The sequence below is a fragment of the Acomys minous genome (assembly GCF_964271855.1).
Source record: "Acomys minous genome assembly, chromosome: 14".
In the NCBI taxonomy this organism is placed as follows: Eukaryota; Metazoa; Chordata; class Mammalia; order Rodentia; family Muridae; genus Acomys; species Acomys minous.
Window position 1 is genome coordinate 18,095,299 of NC_140496.1, and position 23,032 is coordinate 18,118,330.

Sequence of the window (23,032 nt, forward strand, 5' to 3'; positions counted from 1 at the left end):
ACAGATCATAGTCATTATTTAAATATTTTAAAGCTGTTTTTGCAATGTTAAATTACAGTAATTTTTAAAAGAGTGAAGTCACAGAGCATAATCAAAATTTTTTAGAAGTCAAAACCTAATTTCAATAGTGCAAACAATTCGGTGTCCTTAACACCAAGTGTATTATTTTGATGTTGTATAGTTTGCTGCCAACAAGAAAAGTTCCTGTATACGAGCGCATAAAGGTGCAGTTTTAATACCTCATTAATCAAGCACAGCTTGAAATCTTATTTTTATAAACCTGGTTTTTAAGAAGTGTACAGGAGTTAGTTTAAAACCAAGAAATACAGAACATAGGAAACTCATACGGTTAAGACCAGTCACAAACAAACACGCAGTGGCCATATGTATTTATATACTTAAGACAGACAAAATTCCCCTTCTGTTCTCCAGCTGTAATTTCAAGGGAGGAGCACCTTGCTACCTGCTGAGTCTAACTTTCATAGCCGCAGAGGTTTTGTAGCAGGACTGGCCGTCCGCTTCCTTACTGGAGCAGCTGAGAGGCTGCTGGGGCCTCTTTAAGAACAACTTGTACAGATCAGGCAGCCCCAGGCTGGAGAAGGCAGCACCTTTCTAGCCAGTCTGTCAGTTGTTGTTGTTGTTGTTTTTGTTGTTGACGACCGAATTGAGCTGCTTTTCTATTCAGGAAGTGAGGAGGAGGAGGAGGAGGAGGAGGGCACTCAGAGCCTTCCACAGTAAGCTGGAGTCAGTTGCGTCCTATGGCACTCAAGGCCAAGGTGGGAATGGGGCTGGAGGAGGCCAGTCCGTCCATTCGCCCCGTGCCACGCCACCAAGGAGAACTCTGTAACGTGAAGACTGTTGTGGTTGCTTGAAGACAATGCTGACATGTGGGGAGAGAGTGAGAAGACAAAGATATGAGGACAGGCCTGGTAGCCGGGGAAACCATGGCTCTGGCTACTCAGATGGTCCCATGATAGGATGTCCTTTGGCGTGCCTCAGCATCCTTGTATGTGCAGCCCACTGGCATTGACATCACCACTTCCTCTGGGAATCCCTGGCTGGCATCCCGCTGTCTGAGCTGGGGGAGACATCCTGTATTTGCTCCGTTGTCTTCACTTGCTCCATATCTTTACTTAGCCTTTTCATGACGCCTCTACTCAGATGGAATGGATGACAGTAATATAGTAACATATAGGAGCCATAAGGGTTTTAAAGAAAAGGTAAACACGGAAAGGAAGGGGTGTGGTATATGAGGTTCTCTGTAAGGAGGAATATTAAAGATTCAAGCAGACGCCCAAACAACGTGAGAGTGAACCTTGCTGCCGCGTGAAAGCAAGGAAGCAGCAGGCGCAAAGGCACTGAGGTGGAGGGGTTTCTTTGACACGTGCAAGAAAGTTGGTTGCTAGGTTGGTGAAAGGAAGGGGAGGACCTGGAGGGGAAGGAAAAAGTATGGACAGTAGATCACACTGTGGAAAACAGGAAGAGCCAAGTCATGTGGTATCCTGGAGGCCAAGAAGACATGGGGCTCTGAATCACTGGAAATGTCAAGGGAAGACTGCAAATAGGTAATGTCAGAGAGGTGGCAGTTTATTTTGAGGGTTGCTCTGGCTTCAGTGTGGAATGTAGCAATAGGAGGCCGGAGTGAAAACAGAGAGATCAGGCAGAAAGATGAGGCTCTGACACAGACGGGAAAGGCTGGTGTCTTGGACCAACACAATGACAGAAGTAATATTAAATACCAGCTTCCTAGGACCAGAAAGATGACTCGGTGGTTAAGAGCCTGCACTGCTCTTGCTGGGGACCCAAGGTCGGTCCCAGCATCCCCATCCAGAGGCCACAGCCACTTGTGACTCTAGCTCCAGGGATTTAATGATGTCTTCCGGCCTCCACCAGCACCTGCGTTCACTCATGCACACACACGCATACACGAGCACATACAAATACACATGATTTGAAACAAATCTTTAAATTATCAGCTACCGGCACTCCATAAGATTACATCAAAAGTGCTTGCTAGGTAGGGGCTGGAAGACAGACACAAATTTAGGCTGGGTGTAAGGCTGTTGGCTTGCGTAACTGCGAGCCTTTCAGACTTGAGCTTGGAAGAACTGGCTTGATGCCAGCCACAAGGAGGGGCAGGGAATTCAGACCAAGGACACGCTGCCTAGCCTCCTGTGACTCCATGAGGATGCCACCAGAAACCAGGTGGCACATTTGCATTAGGGTGACTTGGGGAGAACTTGTGGTCCACACGGGAACTATTTACCGAGCGTGGGGGCAGGGCATAGAGGAGCCATGGGTGTGTGTGTGTGCAGTAACTGGGAGTAATGCCGAGGAGGGTGGGGGAGGGGGAAAGGGATGCGGACTGACCACCTCTGGGATTCAAGAGAAATCAGTTCAAATGTCTCTGCCTTCTCTGCTCAGACATTCCTGCCCAGTATGTCAAGGGGGAACTCTTTCTCTTCACAGTGTAGATTTTGCCTCTGCAAATGTGCTGTTTATTTTTATTTATTTTTTATTTTTTGGTGTTATTTCATTTGGGCTTTGAAGAAAGGATAAATAATCTGGGTGGTGGTGGTGCAGGCCTTTAATCCCAGCACACAGGTGGCAGAGGCAGGCAGCTTCTCTGAGCTCAAGGCCACTGTGCTCTACAAAGTGAGTTTCAGGATGGCCAGGGCTATAGAGAGAAAACCCTGTCCTGAAAACAAAACAAACAACACCTCCCTCCAAAAAGAAAAGGTAAATAGGGATGTTCCACCTCAGCCAACTCTGTCCTTTGCACCCAGGGAGATGAGGCCCTCCAGTGCCACCCTCCAATGTCACCCTCGATGCCACCCTCAATGCCTTCTTATTCTCCCCGCGCTCTGAAATGTTTGCGCCTTGAACATTCTCCTTTTGCCTCTGCGTGCTCTCTGAATAATCCAGGCGACTCCAAAATCTTTACATCCCTTCTGTTGCCATAGAAACCATGTGCAGCAGCCATTGGAAATCTGTTGTGTTTTTTGACCTGCCCATCATCACTGTCACTACCACTGACAATTTTCTCAGGGATTGTGATTGTCCCTACCTGCAGTAGAGAATCCCTGTCCCATTTCCCTCTGCCCTTCTTGAATAATGGATCGACCCAATCCCAGAATATTCAGGTTGTTTCCCAGGGCCGTCTCCAGTGACAATTATTAATTCAGCCCAGGTCCCGAGAGACAGCAGGCGGTGCCTTCCAATTGCATCATTCAAGGGGGATTTGTTACAAAGGTCTTTTACAAACATGTGGGTGGAATACAAGGGACCCGTGAGTACTGTGAAGAGCCAGGGACTGTAACAATGGATTTGGCCGCTAACACATTCGGGCCACAAGGAGCAAGAATAAGAAGCAACCAGGAACTGGAAGGAATAATGCTATAGAACAGGTCGCATATTTCAAGAGCACAGACAGGTTAAACTCTATCTGGGGTGGGGTGGGGGGGTCAAATCCTGGATCTCTTCTGGGTTAGCAAGCATCCTACCACTCTGCTACACCCCAAGTTAACTGTTAGGGTAAATGTTATATTCCCAGCCCACTGGCTGCTTCCCTTCCATCTCCTTTTAGGGTCCACTTTTAGGGTTCCACATTGCCTGGAGCCAGGGGCCTATGGTGGAGTCCATACCCACCAGCCTCAAGGACAAGAGACAAGGCTGGGAAGAGTGGAGACCAAGGAAGAGGGGACTTGAAAGAGCACAAAGAAAAGTGTCCGTGGGCACTTGAATGTATGGATTCAGGGTTCTAGAAGGAGTTGAGGTGGAGGTAAAAATCTGTGAAACATCTGTGGAAAGATGGGGCCAGGGAGATAACAACACCCACGAAGCCACAGAGGGGAAGTCGGAGACGGTGTCACTTGGCCTCCCGTGCCTAGTGTTGGAAAAGAACACATTTAGCATGTAAGTGGTGAGAAACCAAGAAAGGTGGCTCCCTGAGACGCAAGTGAAAGTGTCCCCGATGAAAGGCGTGATCCAAGATCTCAGATCCTGCAGAGATGCAAGGGCTGGCATTATAAGCAGCTCTTGTTTCCTTGTCTGCATCCTCCAAAAAGTAATGGGAGCAACTTGAGTCAGTGGCAGGTGTTGGGGGGCGGGGGGCGGTGGACGGCCGGCAACTGGAATGTGTCCTTAGGGCAGAAAATGGTGGGAGGAAGAGTCAGCGAGTGAGTGAGTAAGGCCACCATCAAACAGAAAGGATGGGTGCTAGCCCGAGCTTCACTTGGAAGAGCTTGTGGGAAATACAGCTCTAGGACAGGGGCTCCAGAAACCCTGAGGCATCTGCCTCTCAGGATCTTTAGGGCACGTCTTTTAGTGGAGCATAGGCATTCACATCTCCAACCAACTCAGGCCAAAAAGGGGACTGCTGGCCACCTCATCCATCTGGGAGCCCTCCCGGGACACCCTGAACTGGTGACTGAAGTGCTGCCCGCACTCTTTCTTCCTGTCTCCTGTTTCTACTCTGATCTGATGGCTTGATTTTTCTCAGATTAATATCCTCCATACAGCCGGAAACATGTCCACTACTGGCTACATCCCTAGTGTCCAGACTATGCCAACACATAGCAGATACCCAGTAAACATCTGTTGAGTGAGCCAGTTGGCTCCAAGTGGAAAGAGGCGCCATGCTTACCTTAGCTACAGCGTAAAATGTCAAAGCTTTGACTCTTCTTAGATGTAATCTCGGGCAGGTCAGCCGTGGCCAGCAGGTTGCAATCCTCATTAAACCTGAATAGGTGCGTTGAGAAAGGAAATTCCAAAGGCAGAATGGAAGATTCCATTGCCAGAGAAGGGCGGTACATTGGTCACCCAGAAAATCCCCGTATTGTAAAATATAGTTTATGATTATGTTGGTTTAAAACTGCATTATTATTATTATTATATACTTGTTAGGGTTTATCTAAGAAGTTTCCTTTGAGTTCAGTATATAGAAGCATGCTTTGGGGGAGTAATGGCAAAATGGGGGTACTAACCCCATCAATAGATTGGTCCACTGATAGTTGCAGTTGGTCAATTGTAAGGTGGTGGAAACTGGGCCAGGCAGAGCCTGAGTGGAAGACGTAGGTTTCTGTTTCTGGATGTATAATTTGTCTCTGGTCCTTTCCATTCTCTGCTTCTTGGTCATCTGTGAGTTAAGCAGCTTTGCTCCACCACTCCTGACTCTGCCATGGTCAGCCATAACACAAGGCCACAGCAATGGGGCCAACTGCACAGTCTAAAAAGTCTCTGAGATTGTGATGCAAAATAAGTCTTTCCTTCTGATTTTCCCAGGTACTTTGCCACAGCTATGGCACACTGACAGGACACACACACACCATTTTCTTCAGGTCTAAAAGGTCAGTTTTATTCTTCAGATTAAAAAACAAACAAATAAAAAAATAACACCAAACACCAGGCCTGTGCTGGTTTGTTTTTTGTTGCTGTGAGAAAACATTGACCAAAAGCAACTTAGGGAGGCGAGGGATTTCATCTGACAGGTCATCACCGAGGGGAGGCGGGGCAGGAACTCAAGGCAGGTCCACGGAGGCTGGACCCGAAGCAGCGGCCGTGGAGGAGTGCCGCTTACGGCCTGCTCAGTCTGTTCTCTTATAGAACCTAGGACTAGGATCTGCCCAGAGATGGCACTGCCCACAGTGGGCTGGGCCTACCCACACTGTTAATCAATCAAATGCCCCACAGACGTGTCCACAGGCCAACCTGATATAGGTAATTCCTCCACTGAAGTCTTTCTTCCCAGATGATTCTGGTTTATGTCAAATTGACCACTGCTAACCAGCACGTAGCCATTTAGGGCCTTAAAGTAGCCTGAGTCCTGGGCCCAGCGATGACCAGGCTACGTGGAGAGGGCAGCCTGAGAGCAAGTGGCCACCATTGTCATTATAGGATCTAACTTGGAGCTACGCATGTGGGCAGGGCCTCTTGACATGTTGAGGTTATATTTAGCAATGCTTTTTAGCTGAACACAAGGGAGAGTGCAGGAAAGGAGTGTCCCAGCGGCCAGTCAGGAAAACTACACAGAGAACGGAACACGACAGCACAGAGAACCATTTAGAAGCTAGTACCTTCTAGAAAAAAAGCCTTTTCAACCTGCTCTACTCAAAGGCCCTTCACACCCAAAACCTTTGTACACAACCTCCAATATACAAAATAAATACACACAAAGCAACCGTTTACTAATAATGTAAGTTTTTAACAGTTCTTTGATATACATATAATTTTGCCATTTATTGAAAGTGAAAGAAAATTTGCATACTAATAAGATGGGTGTGTTTGCCTAACAACATACAATCAAAGTCATACTAATTAGGCACATACCAAGAAATGACGGTAGGAAAATATTAAACATTTTTGTTTTCCGTAACTAAACTATTGTGTTCCTATTAGAGCAGCTATCTTTGTTTATGCAATAAAAAACAGTGCAGTCCACACCTTGCAATAATCTCAAGTCTCAGCTGAGAGGGTTCTCGGGTGGGTTGGTTGGTGTGTCATGCTGTGGCCGTATACACACTACACAACAAAGCATGCTGGGCTGATTTTGTCTGGTTTTGATCTTCAGAAACAGGGTCTCACTGGTCGCCCTGGCTGGCCTAGGACTCACTATGTAGTTTAGAACAGCCTCAGACTTGGAGAGATCTTCTGGCCTCTGCCTCCTGGGTGCTTCCATGAAAGGCATACGGCCACCAAGTCCAGCCCACGCTCCAGCTGACAGCCTATGTTGCACTGGAGGCAGACGCTGCCACAGGTGAATACTGACAAAAACACCTGGGCTCACGTGTCTGATCCAGAATTGTGGGCCACTGACTATTCAGAAGCTTTTTTTTTTTTCTTATCATGGCCAAGCATTTTAACTCTACTTCCCACTCCGGTCCTGCCACCCCATGTGAGGTCGTGTCCCGCAGTTAAGAAACTTTGCTCTCATCTTCTGGAGATCCTTCCCTTGAACACTGATTGCTTGCCCCGTTTGGTTTCAGAACCAAGGGCGAAAAGCATGCGTTGGGAAGCTGCCTGGGTTACAGCCAGCGCGTTTTGAGAGTTTAAGAGAACAATGCAAGGAGCTGCTATCATAAAAGGATCCGGGTGTGCGCACCCCACGTCACGGGATGGCGCTGTCCAGGAGTCGTGGAGAAGATATTCCTGAAAGCACGGGCTACCTTTCTAATCAGGTCTGATTCAAACCTATGCACCAGCTCCACCCGCTGCAAGCCTATTGTATACACGCTGTGGTTCTCTCCCAGATGCAGTTAGAGGACTGGCTACCTTCATCCTCACATCACTTTTCGAGACAGGGCAGCACAGAAGAGCAAAGTAATTCACCTAAAGAAGCAATGGGTGGTAAAGTCAGGATCCAAGCGGGGTGGCCTTAACCCACCTCGCGCATGCTCACGACTAGACTCAACACCTTTGATGAGTTAGACCCCCCCCCCGCACCCCCGCCCCCGCCCCGTGAGATGCTGGGAACACAGAAGTAGAGGTGACCACCCGCCCGGCTGCTGGGACCGTAAAAAACTGTGGCAAGGAAAGCAGCGTCTTGGGACGGTGTGGTGATAGTGGTGGGTCCAAGAAAAGCACGGGAAGAATTCCTGGCTGACGCAATGGAGCAGCTGAGGCCAGCAAGAAATGTAAGATTTGGCTGGGGGGGGGGGCAGGGCGGGGGAGGGTGAGAGAATAAGAGAACCACCAAAAATATTAACATCCACGGTGGCCCTGGGTCAGAGGTAGCCTCGCTTCTCCCAGGAGCTCCGAGTCACTCAGTTACAGATGTTCAGAACCGGAAGCAAGAGCCTCAGCTCAAGGAATGGAGGGAATTATCTGACGGGGAGAGCCCTGCAGGCCTGCTGGCTGGCTGGGGATGTTGCTTACCTACTTGTTCTAAATGGCAGTACTTCCCTCAAAATGCTTCTAACGTCTTGGTGAGGCCCACTCTGGTCAGCTACCCGCCCCACTCCACAGCTGCTACCGCCGCCGCCGCCACCCCCTCGGACTACGATACTTTGATACTACCTTTTGGTGCTCCCAGCTAGGACACAAATACTTCGGGGCTACCCACTCGCCTCTTCCATCCAGGGCTCCACCCTCACCTACTGCCCTTCTCTTCTGTAGAGCAATCACGTCTCCAGGGCTAGGCAGGCTGTGTAAAGGTCAGGATAAGGCCACACTCAAATCTACCTATGTGCTGATAACTGAATGTGAAAAATACCGTTACTCTTGTAGCCAGGGAGAATTAAGCTGGGGGGGGGGGCGTCAGAGGGTTTGAGGGGCAGGGGGGTGGGGGGGATGGGATCAGAGACAATGATCAGATTTCAGGGCCACATGGATTCCTCTTACGGCCACACAGAGCACATGCGTGGGGAAGGAGACCCTAAATCTGTGGTCGTGACATAGTGAAAGGGGACGCTAGAACCAGAATAGACTGAGGTGAGGAAGACCACCCTAGTCACTGCTGGCTTTGAAAACTGAAGGAACAGCAGCTAGAATATGGAAAAACACCCATCCCGAGGCAAGAGCAGGAGAGCTGCTGAAGAAATCCATGATCCATGGCCCAGGAGGTGCCCCGAGGCCTGTCTTGGTGCGCCAAATCCACCCTCACATCCACCCTTTGTTCCCATTCTAAGACCACCATCCTCTGGGCAGACTTTCTTTTCTGGACCCTCAAGTTCCTATGCCCACACAGGACCCTTCAAAATAGCGTTCACTGACTAGTGTGTGGGACTTAGTGACTGGCAATGAAAGGTGACTGACACCACTGGACACTGGGGAAAAGCAAAACGAAAACGACAGTGAAACAGCATACCCGTGCACCCGCGTGGAAAACAATGAGCACTCTCAAATGTTTTATTTCAGTTTACAAAAGCAGAATTAATTAAATAATTGTTGGGGTTTACAGAGGACAGAATTGGCGGGGGTGGGGGGATGATGGGGGGCGCTTCCCTTAGGTAGCCTAGAGATAAATAGAGCATTAACAATAGTTTAAATAAATAAGAGATCACACTGACATTCTCCTGTTACTTCACACGGTCCTATACAATTACGTCTCATCTCTCCCTCTGCGTAGAGGATCCTGTCTGCCCACAGCAAGCCACGTGCTTCTGGATCAGGAAAGGTCGTAGAACACCAACCTGATATAGGAGGCTGTCTCTGGTGGCCTGAGGGACCTCGCACAGTCATTCACTGGAAGGTTGTACGTCTTTTCTCTTAAGAGACGCAAGCTACAGAGCAGGGACACCTGCAGGCAGAGACCTCCCGGCTGCGGCGACATTCTTACCATGACCAACCCTATCGGCAAGGGAGAGATGGACAAGAGAGAACCCTGACTCAGCGCAGGTGACTTCCCAGCAAACATACAAGACCTAAACACCGTTTTGTCTGTACAGGTGGAACTTGAGGGATCCTGGGCATCTCTTCGGAAGTGACAACTCTTCTTGATAGTTCTCACAGCAAAAGAACAAACTCTCTGCCTCTCCAAGGTCCGCCCCTTCCTGGGGAAAGCTCCAAGACCGCTGTAGGCGCAAAAGATGCTCCAAGAGCTCGTTTCTTTAATTCCTCCCTCCCTAGTTTCTGGAGGCAAGAGCTGAAGTGATGCTACAGCCTATGGGGGGAGGGGCAGGGGTGGGGGGGAAGGGGTGCTAACGCATGGTCAGGGCGCAGGGAAACAAACTGTGGTTACCCATGGATGACATTCAAAAGCAAACAGAGCCAGGAGTGTGGAAGACGTGTCCGCATACAAACTCACGCAGCAAACATTCACACCAACATGTGTCCCGGTCTCAAAGTGGAAGCAATTTAAAGAGCCACCTACCGATGAGCAGAGAAACAAAACACCAAGCACGTTAGGATAGTGGGGTGCCATTTAATCGCAAATAGCACAGAAGACTGCTACAGGCCACAACATGGGTGAACCACCAACTCACAATGCAATGTGAAAGAAACCGATCATAAGGGGCCACACATTCTGAATAAAATCATGTTTACATGAAATAACCAGACTAGGCAAATCCAAATAGACAAAACATAGGTTAGGAGGTCCCCTAGGTTGGAGATGTGGAGATGTAGTATGAGATCCCTAGAATTAAAATAAGAGGTGAGTTAGCAATAATACTTATCCCTCCCCCCAATAATGTTCTAAAAACAATCATCCTGTGCTCTTTAGCAAAGCAAAGATCTCTTTTTATAATAGCCTATATAGTACAGGTTGCAGAATAAATAGTAAAATGAATGTGTACCATTTAAAGTTGAAGGGTTTTCTCTGGGGGTATGACAAATCCCACATAAAACACCAGAAAGTATTCTGGTGAGGTGCACAAGGCATGCTAACCAGAATGGCCCCTCAAGACAAGCAAAGATTTCACCCGGGAGCTAAGGGCTCAGACCCGTCAATCCTGAGGAGAAGTTTGCTAGAAATGTGTTCCACCCCACGGCTTCTCTTCCGGCAAACCACACTCACTTCCTTTCTAAGTTTTCATTGTCCGTGTGGCCCTTTCATACTGTGGAACAAACTGTCATTTATCTAAAAACAGGGAGTCCACAAGGGCAAAACTATTTCCATAGCAACTCCAAAATGTTATCTGTGTCAACACGCAGTGTGTTCATTGTTGCTCTTTTAAATGAGTCCATGCCTATTTTTAGTGCCTCTGCTTTTAGTTGTAGCACTGTGAATATCAATTGTTTTTTGTTTTGTTTTGTTTTGGTTGGTTGGTTGGTTGGCTGGTTGGTTGGTTGGTTGGTTGGTTGGTTTTTCGAGACAGGCTTTCTCTGTGTAGGCTTGGCTGTCCTGGACTCGCTTTGTAGACCAGGCTGGTCTCGAACTCACAGTGATGCACCTTCCTCTGCCTCCTGAGTGCTGGGATTAAAGGCGTGTGCCACCATGCCTGGTGAATATCAATAGTTTTAACCCACATAAACAAAAGCTCTTTGGGTCATCTCAGCAAATTTTAAGCGCATGGAGGGACAATCCCATCTCAAAAGCAAATGCCGAGTAAGAAGAGATATGCCGAACGCCACGTATAGATAGTAAAGTGCCTATCCACAAGCGAGACTCTTGGTAGAGGATTAGTTAGCGGTGGCGTGAACAGCTTTCCACGCGTGAGCAAGCCTTGGCACCAAGAAAGCCTGGTCAAAGAGAACAGAACAATAAAGCCTAGCATACATCACAGACAATGAACTGCTATCAACTGTGCCACATGCTGAATTCAGCCCTCTGCACTACAGTTCCCACGGCCTTGCTCAAAGGAAAATACCATCAGCTACCTATCCTGCCGAGGCTCCAGGTGACCGTGACAACAACAGTGACGCCAAAGATTACTCCTGGATCCCCAGCACTGTCGCCTTCCTGGAGATGCCCGTCCGGAAAGATTTCCTTCAATAAAACCACCCAAAGTGAGAAGTCAAGGACAGTCGGCCTTGTTGACAAAAGATACGGTGGAGGGGAAAGGGGGGGGGCAGAGGATGAGACTTAGACAAAGAATCTGGGGAGGGGGTTGTCCAAAGCTTACAGGTGACTGCTCTTTGGAATGTACAATTGGACCAGAAAGATGGCTCGATGAATAAAGTGCCTGTATGACAAGCATGAGGACCTGAGTTTGATCCCTAGAAAAAGCCAAGCCTAGAGGCCCGTTCTTGAAATCCACTCCAGCACTGGGAAGGCAGAGACAGGTGGATCCCTGGGACTTCCTTGCCAGCCAGCCAGCTTCACCTGACAGATGAGGTCCAGGTCAGTGAGGGAACCCCACCCCCACCCCCACCCCCATCCCCCTCTGCATCTCAAAACAACAAGAACAACAAAAATGACTGCAGCTCCTGATGAATGCCATCCGACGTTAACCTCTGGCCTGCATGTGTACGTGTATGTGGCCTACTTTACACAGGCCATCGGTGGCTCTGTGATAATGCCACCTGACCCACTGGGCTCCGCTTCCCCCGGGGTCGATGGGAACCCACTGCTTGTCAGAGTAACACAGCTCACCATCACTTAGAGTGAAAGTGAAGGTGGTCACTGATGCGGCTTTCTTCTCTGACGCAACCCTTCTTCAGAACCACGGGACCGATTTGTAGAGCCTAGGTGCTAAAAGCAAACTATTTCAAAATTGATTATGAACTTCAAGATGGCAAGAACAGAGTGTTGAGCCAAGCCCAAGGCCATGTGTAGCACACTGATACACAAGCAGGCCTTCCGGGCTAACTCCTCTTAAATACAGAGGGAGAAAGGGGCCCCCCAACAGGTTGTCCAAGACAGAGTGGGCCAAAGGTGTCTGTGCCACAACTTTTTATGAGCAGGGGCATGCTGCCTCAGAGGTAGCTGGGGAAGCACCCCAAAACCCTGCCGTGTTTCTTGTGTGATTGCTACAAGTGGCCAGAACACAAAATGCAAAACTGAAAAAGGAACAGAAAGAATTTCAAACAGTCATTTTAAAAATTAAAGTCATGTTTCAAAGAGTTTTTCCGGCACAAAACCAAGCTTTAGATCATAAAGAACTACCCACCCCCACCTCACCCTGCTCCATCCCACTCTTGTTCCCTGGGGTGGGTGACAGCAGTGGTTGGGGACCTCAAGGCAGGCATCATGGAGCCCAGAAAAGGCAAGAGGCTGTGAACTACAGGGAAATCTCTTTCCAGTGTGACTTCTCTCAGCCTCTGGTTTCATGAGTCACCCAAGCCATCAACCGCTCCTCCAATGGTGGGAGGTTTCACTAAAGGCAGAAGATGAAACCAGCCCATTGGGGGAGGAGCTGAAAAGCCACAGGCAAAGAGAGAGGGAAGGAGGGACAGAGGAAAGAAACTATCCAAAAAAAACTTGACACCCACAAGTTCTGGAGTGTTCAGCCCACCTCCCAGGATGTTCCTGCAATGTGCTAGGAGCTCCACAGAAGCCTCAACCTCCTGGTGCCATTTACCTTATCTCAGCCCCAGCGCCACACTGAACACCTGCCCTCAGTATCTGATACTCCAAGAGTGAGAAAGCTGCTGAACCCCACATGACAAGCCAGAAACTCGGACAAGTCAGAACATGTTCCCCAAGACAAAATATTGCCGGCCATGTCTAAGGACAGGCAGTCCTCCACCCTGCCGTAAAGGGGAAAGGGAGGGTGCCAGAATGGCCTGGAAGGCTCAGCTAGGAAGGAACCTCACCCAAGCCTTCAGAAGGCTAGCAAGGTCAGGCACTGCCACCACTGACGAAGCCGGGAAGAACCGGGAGTGGTCTGGAAAAAAGAGGCTATCTTCCGGTTTTGTTTCAAGTGGAGGGCTGAGGTGGGAACAGGTGAGTCTGCTGGAAGAGCAGGACAAGACTCCCCAGATGCCCTGTACCTCTAGAATACGGATGTGATCCCCCCACACGCAGCCCTTGCTGGGTACTGCTGCGGCAAGCCCTGCTGGTGGACAGGCAGCTGATCAGGAAGGAGGAAGAGAAGAAGCCGCTTGAGGAGGTGAGCATGAAGCCACACCAAATCAAAACCCTGGATAAAGGCCTACAGCCTCCCGCTGACCTTGCCAAGTTCCCAGTCTGCAGAGAAGCCCTTCTTCCTAGCCCTAGAGGCTAAAAGAACGCTTATTGAACAGAAGCGGGCATCTACGCAGCCTGAGGCACGGTTTCCTATAAACACATAGAGGGACAGAGAGAGAGAGAGAGAGAGAGAGAGAGAGAGAGAGAGAGAGAGAGAGAGAGAGACCCTACAGCTGACCCATACTCCCAGAACAGCTCAAAGCAGAAGCAGTGGGCTGAAATGCCCTGAAGACGCCACAAGGCTCTCCTGGCCTCCAGAACAGAGCAGCACAGCTCACAAGCAGCCACTAAGTAATCCAGAGGGCTGCCTCTTCTCGGAGGAGGTCCCGTCTGGACCAGAAGCCTCCAATACCATACCTTAAGGTCACTGGAAGCCTCCAGAATAGCACAGACGCCGCCTCTCCCCACCCCCACCCTCCCCCATTTGGTCCAAGTCTCACATCCTGAACAAGTACGAAAACAGCATTATCTTCTGAAAAACTACATGGCACAAGCATCGTGGTGATATCCATGATACAGATGCCCAACCCACCGGGAAGACCACCACTCAGGGCAGCAGAGCTTGCGGCTCTCCCTTAACTCCACTCACCCACTGTTTATTCCCTCATTTCTCCTCAAGAAGGCACAGCCTAAATTGGATCTTCTGTGTGTCCAAAAAGATGTATAAACGCCATAATCTGAGACTTGGGTAAAAAAAAAAAAAAAAAAAAAAAAGCAACCCTTTGGCCAGTCTAGAAATATCCTTCAAAAATCTGATTCTCCCAACTGCCAACAGTGAGCTTTGACCCACCTCTGCCCACCCCCCCCATGCTGGGACTCTCAGCCCTGCCTCAGAGTTGCCTGCTAAGGGAACACACTCTGCTTTGCCCCCTTCTTGAAGCCTTCCCTGACCTTGGATCTGTGCTTGGCTGAAAGCCTCTGCTTCTTTGGGAAAGTGCAAAGGAAGCACTGTGTAAACTTGTCAAAGAGGAACACCCCCTTTCCTGAATGTCTTCGGGTCCTTGGCATCTGTCCCTGACTCTCAAAAGCCAGCATCAGAAGGATTTCAAAGTGGGCCACACCTGATTTGCCCATCACAGGCCAACCATGTAAAGCATCATTGGCCCTCACCATCACAGTCAGAAAACTAGGACATGGGCCTCAGAGCATTTAGAAAGACCTCTTAAGCATCCCAAATGCTTCTGCTATGACTCCCCTCTGACCCTTTGGAAGAACTCAATACTTGTCGTGGTGTGTACCTGAATGAGGAACATCTACCCTCAGGTCTGTGGTTAAAAGACAAAAAACCTATATTCATATACAAGGAAATCCATCAGGTTTCTGTTCCCTATACAACATTCACTGTTTGTCTATGACTAATATTTTACCCAAAAGGAAAAGACTGAAAAAAGTTCTGTGGCACTTCATAACCTTCCAAACCTTTAGTTTTGAGTAACAGGCCATACAAGAACTGAGCAGCAAGTAGGCCACTGTTTGTTTCAAATGGGACTGGGATTCAGAAAGTCTATGGTCCTTCAACTTCAAAAACACCTTTTTCCAGGACTGCACTGGCTCCTCCAGTCATTTCAACAAACAACAACCAACGCAGCAGGCTATGACCAATTACAGAGTTTCACCCGAAAGGGAACATGGAAATGTAATTCTCCACCAGAGTGACGCTCCTCTCTTCCCTGGGGGACATTCATCAAGGTCTCAAGATGTTTTCCTTAGTTAAAACTGAGACAAAATGGGATGGAAGGTGCTACTGGCATCTAATGGGTGGAGCCTGGATACTGCCAATCATCCTACAATGCACAGGACAGCCTCCGCCCCCTCCCTCCCCCCCACCCACCCCCCACCCCCCGCCACCGAGTACACACCCAGGCCCACACTAATGATTCAGTTCCAATGTCAGTAGTGCTGAATCTGAGGAGGGTTGCTCTAAATACAGGCACTTGAACCCCACAGTTGGCATCCAACCAGAGCCGGTACCTCTCTGAGCCCCTCAGCTAAGCTGTAGACTCCGTTGCCAGGAACAAACAGTGTAGACTCTAGAAATGCAGGCAAGAGACATGGAGATGCCCAAGGCTCGTTGGGGACCGGGCTTATACACTCCTTGTGCCTATTCATGAGGCCTGTCATAATCAAATGCCCAACTATCAATGTCGGGTACTCTTTTTTTTTTTTTTCCCCAAGTTGTCCAACTTTTTAAAAGAGCCTCCATAACTAAAAGGAAGCTGTTCAAATGAGTCGTTTCTTCTCACGACATTTAAACCTCCCAGGTAGCCAATCGGGACCATTATCCACATTTGACAAAAATGAGGAATACAGAGGGATACAGAGATTTAGACAATGTTTCCAAGGTGACACAGCTAGTAAGTAGCAAGGCCACAAAAATGTCCCTACGCTTCTCCTCCCCCCCCCCCCCCCGCCCCCCGCCCCAGGAGCTTCGAGTTTGGAGAGCATTTGTGGAGCCTGCAGTGGGAACCCAGGCTCCATGAGGCTCGCCGCCTAGCTCACACAGATGACGTGTGAATGTTGAGCCTAAAAGAACCTAGAGACGTCCTCACAGGCAGATGTGTTCCGGCAGATGTGCAGCGGTATGACACGCATGTGGCCTGTGGAGGTGGGCTCCAGGCATTAGTCTCTGATGCTCACCGGAGGCTCATCATCGTCCTTGTCTCCACAGGGGGCAGATGTCTCCAGAGTCAGCTCCATCCAGCTCTCCACTCCCAATATGATGCCTCTGGGGCTCTGTCAGCTCCTCCTCCATTTCACCCCATCACCGGGGGTGTGGGGGGGCGGTGGGCGCGAGGATGTGACCAACAGCACCAGTGGCTGATTTGGGACATCATCAAGCCAGCTCCGGGATTCATTTGCTATCCCTGATTCGCCATCTCACAAGCCACCAAGCCTCTTTCTGTGCTCCCTCCAGGTCAGAAATCTGCTATTATCTAGAAATAATGAAAAGAAAATAATCATCAGTGCCTTATTTTGCTTTGGCTGAACTGCTGCTGGGGTCCCTTGGCCTCTCAGCCAGGCTGTAGATTATGCAGTAACCAACCTCCTCATGCCAGGAGTTGGTCCTAAGCTTGAGACTCCCAACCCAAGGAGTTGTACCTTGTCCCCGCAACCTCAGTCTCACTGCTATTGAGTCCCACCCAGCACATCCCCTTCATGTCCACAGGAAGCCTGTGACAATCAAGAAGCTGCACTTATCCAAATTGTGTTGAGAAGCGGGGGTTGCTTTTTATTTTTTATTTTTTCTTTCCCCTGTTAGTTTAGTGACACAGTCAAATCTAATTTTTATCTGTTTGTCTCAGGAAACAACAACTGGGCTGGCCAGCTGGCTTGGTGAGGGAAGGTGCTCGCCACCAAGCCTGAGGATGTGAGTTCAATGCTCAGGTCCTATGTGGCAGATGAGGACACAAACCAACTCCTACAACTTGTCCTCTGACGTGTCCACATGTGCACCAGGGCAAGCGCGTGAGCTTGTGCCCACCCCCATCACTCCCCTCAGCCCTGTGCCACACACATATAATGGTTTTTTTTTTCTTCTAAAAAGAAAACATCCAGGGCTGGAGAGATGGCTCAGAGGTTAAGAGCACTGACTGCTCTTTTTGGAGGTCCCGAGTTCAATTCCCAGCAACCACATGGTGGCTCACAACCATCTATAATGTGATCTGATGCCCTCTTCTGGCCTGCAGGTGTATATGCAGGCCAAGCACTGTATACATAATAAATTAATTGATTAATTAAAAGAAAAAAAAAACATCCAACCAGACTTACCACATGGAACATATTTTCCTGATCCCCTTTTCAAATTATGATTTAGGGGTGGGTGAGATGGTTCATCTAGTAAAGAGGCTTGACATGAGGCCTGAGGACCCGAATTTGATCCCCAAGACCCAGACTGTGGAGAGAAAGGCCAACTCCCAAAAAGCTGTTTTTTGACTTCCACATCTGTGCTTCACATACAAGTGCACATGCCCACACATGTCCAGACGCGCTCAAGCAATCAATAAATGTAACCTTAAGAATAAAAAATAATTTTTAGATTGAGTGTGTGTGTGTGTGTGTGTGTGTGTGTGTGTGTGATACATGTACATGTCTCGTGTGTGAGCAGCACCTACAGAGGCCTGAAGAAGGTGCCCAGCACACTGGCACTGGTGTCACTGATGCTTGTATGGCACTGTGAGAGTGCTGGAGATCAAAACTGGATACTTGGAAAGAGCAGTCAGTGCTCTTTAACTCTCTCTCCATTTGTAGCTCATTTGTAAAGCTATGCTCGCAACACGTGTACCATTTTACCATCACCAGCCCCATCTGATGTGCAGCCCTTCTCCAGGCATGTCTTACTGTTAGGGGACTGTCGTGTAACCAGAACAAACGTGGCTTGCTGTCTGGTACATTTTGAGAGTTGCCAGGCACCATACGCCCCTGTCCTTATCTGTGTTCTCAACGGGCCTCTCTGGAAAGGAGCAATCGCTCCTGGGCTAGCTGCGCACGGGTGGCTTTTGGAAGGGACTGGAAGATGCCCGCCCCAGGGGCCTCTCCTTCCACATCAGGAGCAGGTTGTGTTCCGGTGATTCTGAAGCCTTCAGGGTGACGGAAGTCCCCAAAGCAGGGGTCCAGGGCCCTCATTAGTCTAAACTGCAGCCCCTTAGCCCAGGATGGTTTGGAGTTTCTCTGTGTCTTCAGCCAGGCTAGTCTGCTCCTTTAGAACCTTCTCGTTCCGTATCCCACAGAGAGCAGACTGTGCAGAGAAGATCCCGCTGCTCTTCCACCCTGACGGAAAGGAGCCTGGCTGCTGCAGTTATCCCCAGAGAGCAAGCTGCTACCTGGGACCGGACGCCCCGCCCCGGTCCTCATCAACAGGGAGAGGACCGGAAAGCCGAGAAACTCCAGCTGGTGCCAGGGCGCCCTCTGCTGGCTAACTACTGAACAAGTCAAATCTTGGATACCAGTCGGGGCGAGACTTCTCAGAGAGCTGCAGGATGGGGTTCCCGAAGCCCCAGGAGCCCTAGTGGTGGACAAAGTTTCCCTCTGGCGTCATCCCTACATACACTCGCATCATCGGCGCCGTTCTATACGGCAGGACCTCGAGATGGCACTATGGGGACCAAGAATGACTGACTTTGAAATCACTACTCAGTCTCCTGTAGAGTTTCTTGAGTGAGGCAGATGACAAAGAAGAAAAAAAAAAACACGACAATATAGATTTGACAAGACAAAGACTAGTACAGTATGTGGGGCTGGAATAGAAAAACAAATGTCAAAGAAATGTAAAAGATGGGTCTCTGTGACTGAGCTTTGAAGAGAAGGGGAAGGAGATGGGGATGAAGAGGGAAGAGCATTCTGGGAGAAGGAACAGACTCGGCCACCTTATTTATTCCCCTGTGGGGCATTTTCTATATTAATGACTGATGCTGGAAGGGCTCATCCCACTGTGGGCGGAGGCATCCCTAGGCAGCTGGTGCTGGGTTGGGTAAGAAAGCGGGCTGAGCAAGCCCTTGGGGAACAAGCCAGGAAGCAGCACCCCTCCATGGCCTCTACTTCCTTTCCTGCCTTCCTGCCTGGAGTTCCCGCTCTGACTTCTCTCGGTGATGGAGGGTGATTAAGGGTAGTTAAGCCAAATAAACCCTCCGTCCCCAAGTTGGTCCTGGTCATCATGTTCATCGCAGCAATGGAAAGCAAACCAAGAGACCACCTGACTCACCCACCATGTGCCTCTCCACCTCCAGGGTGGCCCCATCTCTCTGCCGCACCTCCATTTTAGGCCAGGTCTGTGTCTGATGGGATTCCTACAATATCCCCCAAGTACTTACACCTCAACACAACCAGAGTATCCCACATCATCTAGACATGGAACCTACCACACACACACACACACACACACACACACACACACACCACACACACACACACACACCACACACACCACACACACACACACACACATACACCCCACACACACACACACACACACACCACACACACACACACACACCACACACACACACCACACACACACCACACACACACACCACACACACACACACCACACACACACACACACACACACACACACACACCACACACACACACCACACACCACACACACACACACAGAGACACACCACACACACACACACCACACACACACACACACCACACACACACACACACACACACACACACACACACACACACACACGATTTTTTTTTTAAATCAATGAAGAAGGAAGTGAGTGGGGCAGCTCCTTACCAGCCCATTCTAGTTTTCAGCTAGGCCCAAGAACCCAGAGCCGAGCCTCTGTGGCCCCCAAGCCGGGATCACCGAAAACCAGCTCTATGTGCAAGCTTTCAGGCTGGGGAGTTCAGTTGGTAAAGCACAAGGGCGGGGACCTGCATTTGGATCCCCAACACCATGTATGCGATAATCACGGGCATGGTGGTGCAAGCCTGCAATCCGAGGACGGAGAAGGCCAGTCTCACCCAATTAGTGAGCTCTAGACTCAGAGACAGAAGCTGCCTCAAAAGCAAGGTGGAGAGGGATTGAGCACACCTGACATTGACCTCTGGCTCTCTCCTCTCTCTTCTCTCTCTCTCTCTCTCTCTCTCTCTCTCTCTCTCTCTCTCTCTCTCTCTCTCGCACACACACACACACACACACTCACCTTGAACTCAGATTTTTGTGCCCATTAAAGTTTGAGACACATCTGTCCTTGTTAATAAAAGGCATTTGGGAGAGCCCGCTCCTGTGCCGTACTGACTGCCAGTAGATGTCTGCATCTATTGGGAAAGGAAGGCACAGGTATCACACAAGTACCCAGACGCCCTGTGCCCATGCTTGCTTCCCCTCAGCAACCCCCCAACCCCCAACCCACCCCCCCCCCGCCGTACCTCCCCACTCCCCACCCCCCAACCCCAGAGCTGAGATTAGGCAAAGAATATCATCAAATGGTGCTGGGAGCAGAGCGGCACTTGGAAATCCCACGAGCTCTTACCCTATTCCCTGGGGGAAGCCCAAAGATGGTTAAGCTACTCTCCTGGCCCAAGGAGCGTCTGTGCTCAGGCCAGACACGTGTGGGAGCAGCTAAGTCTGTCCTCTCGCCTGGACTCGCGCTATGAAGCCACCCTGACACCTAGGGGAAACAGAGAGGAGTCAGCGTGGACGTGGAATGTGGAAGGCTGCTGCAGGCGGGGTTTGTGCAAGTGGGTTCCATTTCAGAGACCTAAAGGACAGGGTGGCTGGATAGTACTAAATAGGTAGCAAAGAAGCCGGTGTGACGGTGACCAAGATGAAGGACCAGGTGGCGGCAGAAGCTGAACGTTTGAATGGGATGGAGGCTCAGAGCAGACACCAAGCGCTGGTCGATACCCGGGGCTTCTTAGAAGCCGTGGGGCAGCCATGCAAATGTGTTTTGGTTGGGGAGTCTGGGCCATAGAGTGACCTTCTGCTATTTGGCTCTGTCCTTTATCAGATGTTGCTCGGTGCCGGACGGTACAGGCGCCCTCACCCTGGAAGCTCACGGAGAACACATCTCAGAGCTTCTTCGTCTCAAGATGAAGAGGGAACACGTCAGAGGGAAATCAGCCTTTAGGCCGAAGGTCATCCTCAGTCAGATTAGATGGCCCTCTCCTAACCACATTCCATTGCGTGGTAGAGTGGCTATCACTCTGGAAACCTCCTCCTGACGACGCAATAAGGATGCCCTGTGACCCTGCGCCATATACCTGGCTTTCAGCAGGCAGACAAAACCATGACGACTCCTCTCCACCGGGTCCCAAGCCTTCCCAGACAGGGCTTCAGGGACTTGGCATCACCGTGGCTTTCTCTGTGGCCCCGTGAGTTGGCCCTTATTAATGATAAGATCAGTTGAGGGCTTTTTCTATATCACGGCCGCACACGCAGGGGCTCATCTCACCCTGCGACGAGGCTTTGTCACTCGAGAGTTAAGAAAACGCCAAGCCAATCCTAGTCCTAGGGAGGTAGAGAGGGGGGATCTGTAGCTCAATGTTATTCTTGGCCACATAGAGGCCAGTCAGGAGTACATGAGACTGTGTCTAAAAAAAAAAAAAGGAAGAAAATGAAAAGACACAGGCACAGAACCTGCATTTGGACACAGAGGTACCTGGACCAGAAGACAGCTTAAACATGTCTCTTCTCCTACAGCCTCTAACGTGGGGCCACTCAGGATTCTGTGGCCCTTGGGGAACTCTTTCTCCCTCCACAGTTCATCCTCACATAGCTGTGAGTATGTCTTATTTATTATTGAGTCTTCTTTCGCCAACAGGCCCACATTGCCAAAGGTCAGTGGGCTATAGCCACACACACACACCTTTCTCCCCATGAACCTCAAGCAGCCCCAACTCCCAGCTCTACCTCTCATGAGCCTGGGGCAGCTTTTCCCTAAGCCCTCCACTAAGGAGCAAAGTTTATGCCGTGCAGAAGTTCAAGTTCCTTGCGGCTGCGCTGGTCTAGCTCATAGGAGCCTTAAGGGATCTCCTGCCCTGGTTTGTGGCAGGATCCGGTGGGACAGGACTCTCCTCAGTGCCTCGTACCAAGCCAGGCAGATAGAGGCCTCACCTCTTTCCCAAACCAGCATCCTTGGCCGGTTTCCCTTTTCTGCTCGTCCGACCAGCGGCTAGCTCTTGATCTGTATCTCTCCAACTGTCTCTCCTTACCAGCCGCGACCCTCTCTCTCTCTCCTAGCCACCTTCTAACTGCCTCTTAGAGTGCTCAGTCTCTGCACATTCCAACAAACCAACTGCTTGTTCACCTCTGCTCAGGCCAGGCCCCTCCCTGAGGGGGACAGGCCCAGTCTCTGCGAGCCACTAGAGTTAGTTCCCAGGGTGCACCCTTCCCAGGGAACCACAGACAGTTTGGGGCACACGAAATGCCTTAACTTTTCATCCCACAGTAACTGTGGCCCGAAATTGCTAAGTAAATTGATATGAAGAAAATTGGTTAAACCAAAACGTGGCTTTCGAACCATAGGAGCACTTGGGGTTTTAAAAAAACTGATACGACTGTGCTTCTTGACACAGAACTTGTCCAAATTACCTTGACACGGTTCTCGAGGGGAATAGAACACATGGCAGGATTTATTAGATGGGCCGACATGCTGGGAAACAGGGAGTCAACAGCGCTCCGCTGAAAAAGCAAAGAAGATGGTCAACCCAAGCCCCAGCCAGGGTGCTAGAACAGCCTAGAACAGTCCTGAAGAGTCGCTGGTATATCGAGTCCATGCTGAAAGGCCAAGAAGCTTGAATCTGAAGTCAGCAGAGGGCAGAAGGCATTCAGAAAGAAGGGGGCGTCAGTCCTCACATGGGATAGCACCTTTAATCCCAGGGCTCAGGAGGCAGAAGTAGGTGGATCTCTGTTCAAAGCCAGCCCGTCTACATAGGCAGTTCCAGGACAGCAGAGAGATCCTGTCTCAAACAGAAACAAAAAATGTTTTAAATTCAAAAGGGAGGGAAAAATTAAAAAGAAAGGGAAAAAATGAAGTAGGGAGGGAGGGAGGGAGGGAGGGAAGGAAG

The 23,032-nt window shown here is 49.8% G+C and overlaps 1 long non-coding RNA gene across 2 annotated transcripts; it reads right to left on the bottom strand.

The window, feature by feature from the left end:
- Positions 1-8,764: 8,764 nt before the first annotated feature.
- On the bottom strand, positions 8,765-22,211 carry LOC311582524. 2 transcript variants are annotated; one of them, XR_014774126.1, is made up of 5 exons: positions 21,227-21,465; positions 20,497-20,634; positions 20,167-20,281; positions 16,145-16,440; positions 8,765-9,285 (listed from the first exon to the last, which is right to left on the bottom strand). It is a non-coding gene; the product is annotated as an uncharacterized lncRNA (long non-coding RNA). The 2 variants fall into 2 exon arrangements; XR_014774127.1 differs by lacking the exon at positions 21,227-21,465 and adding an exon at positions 22,080-22,211 and having other exon boundaries at positions 8,766-9,285.
- Positions 22,212-23,032: the final 821 nt, after the last annotated feature.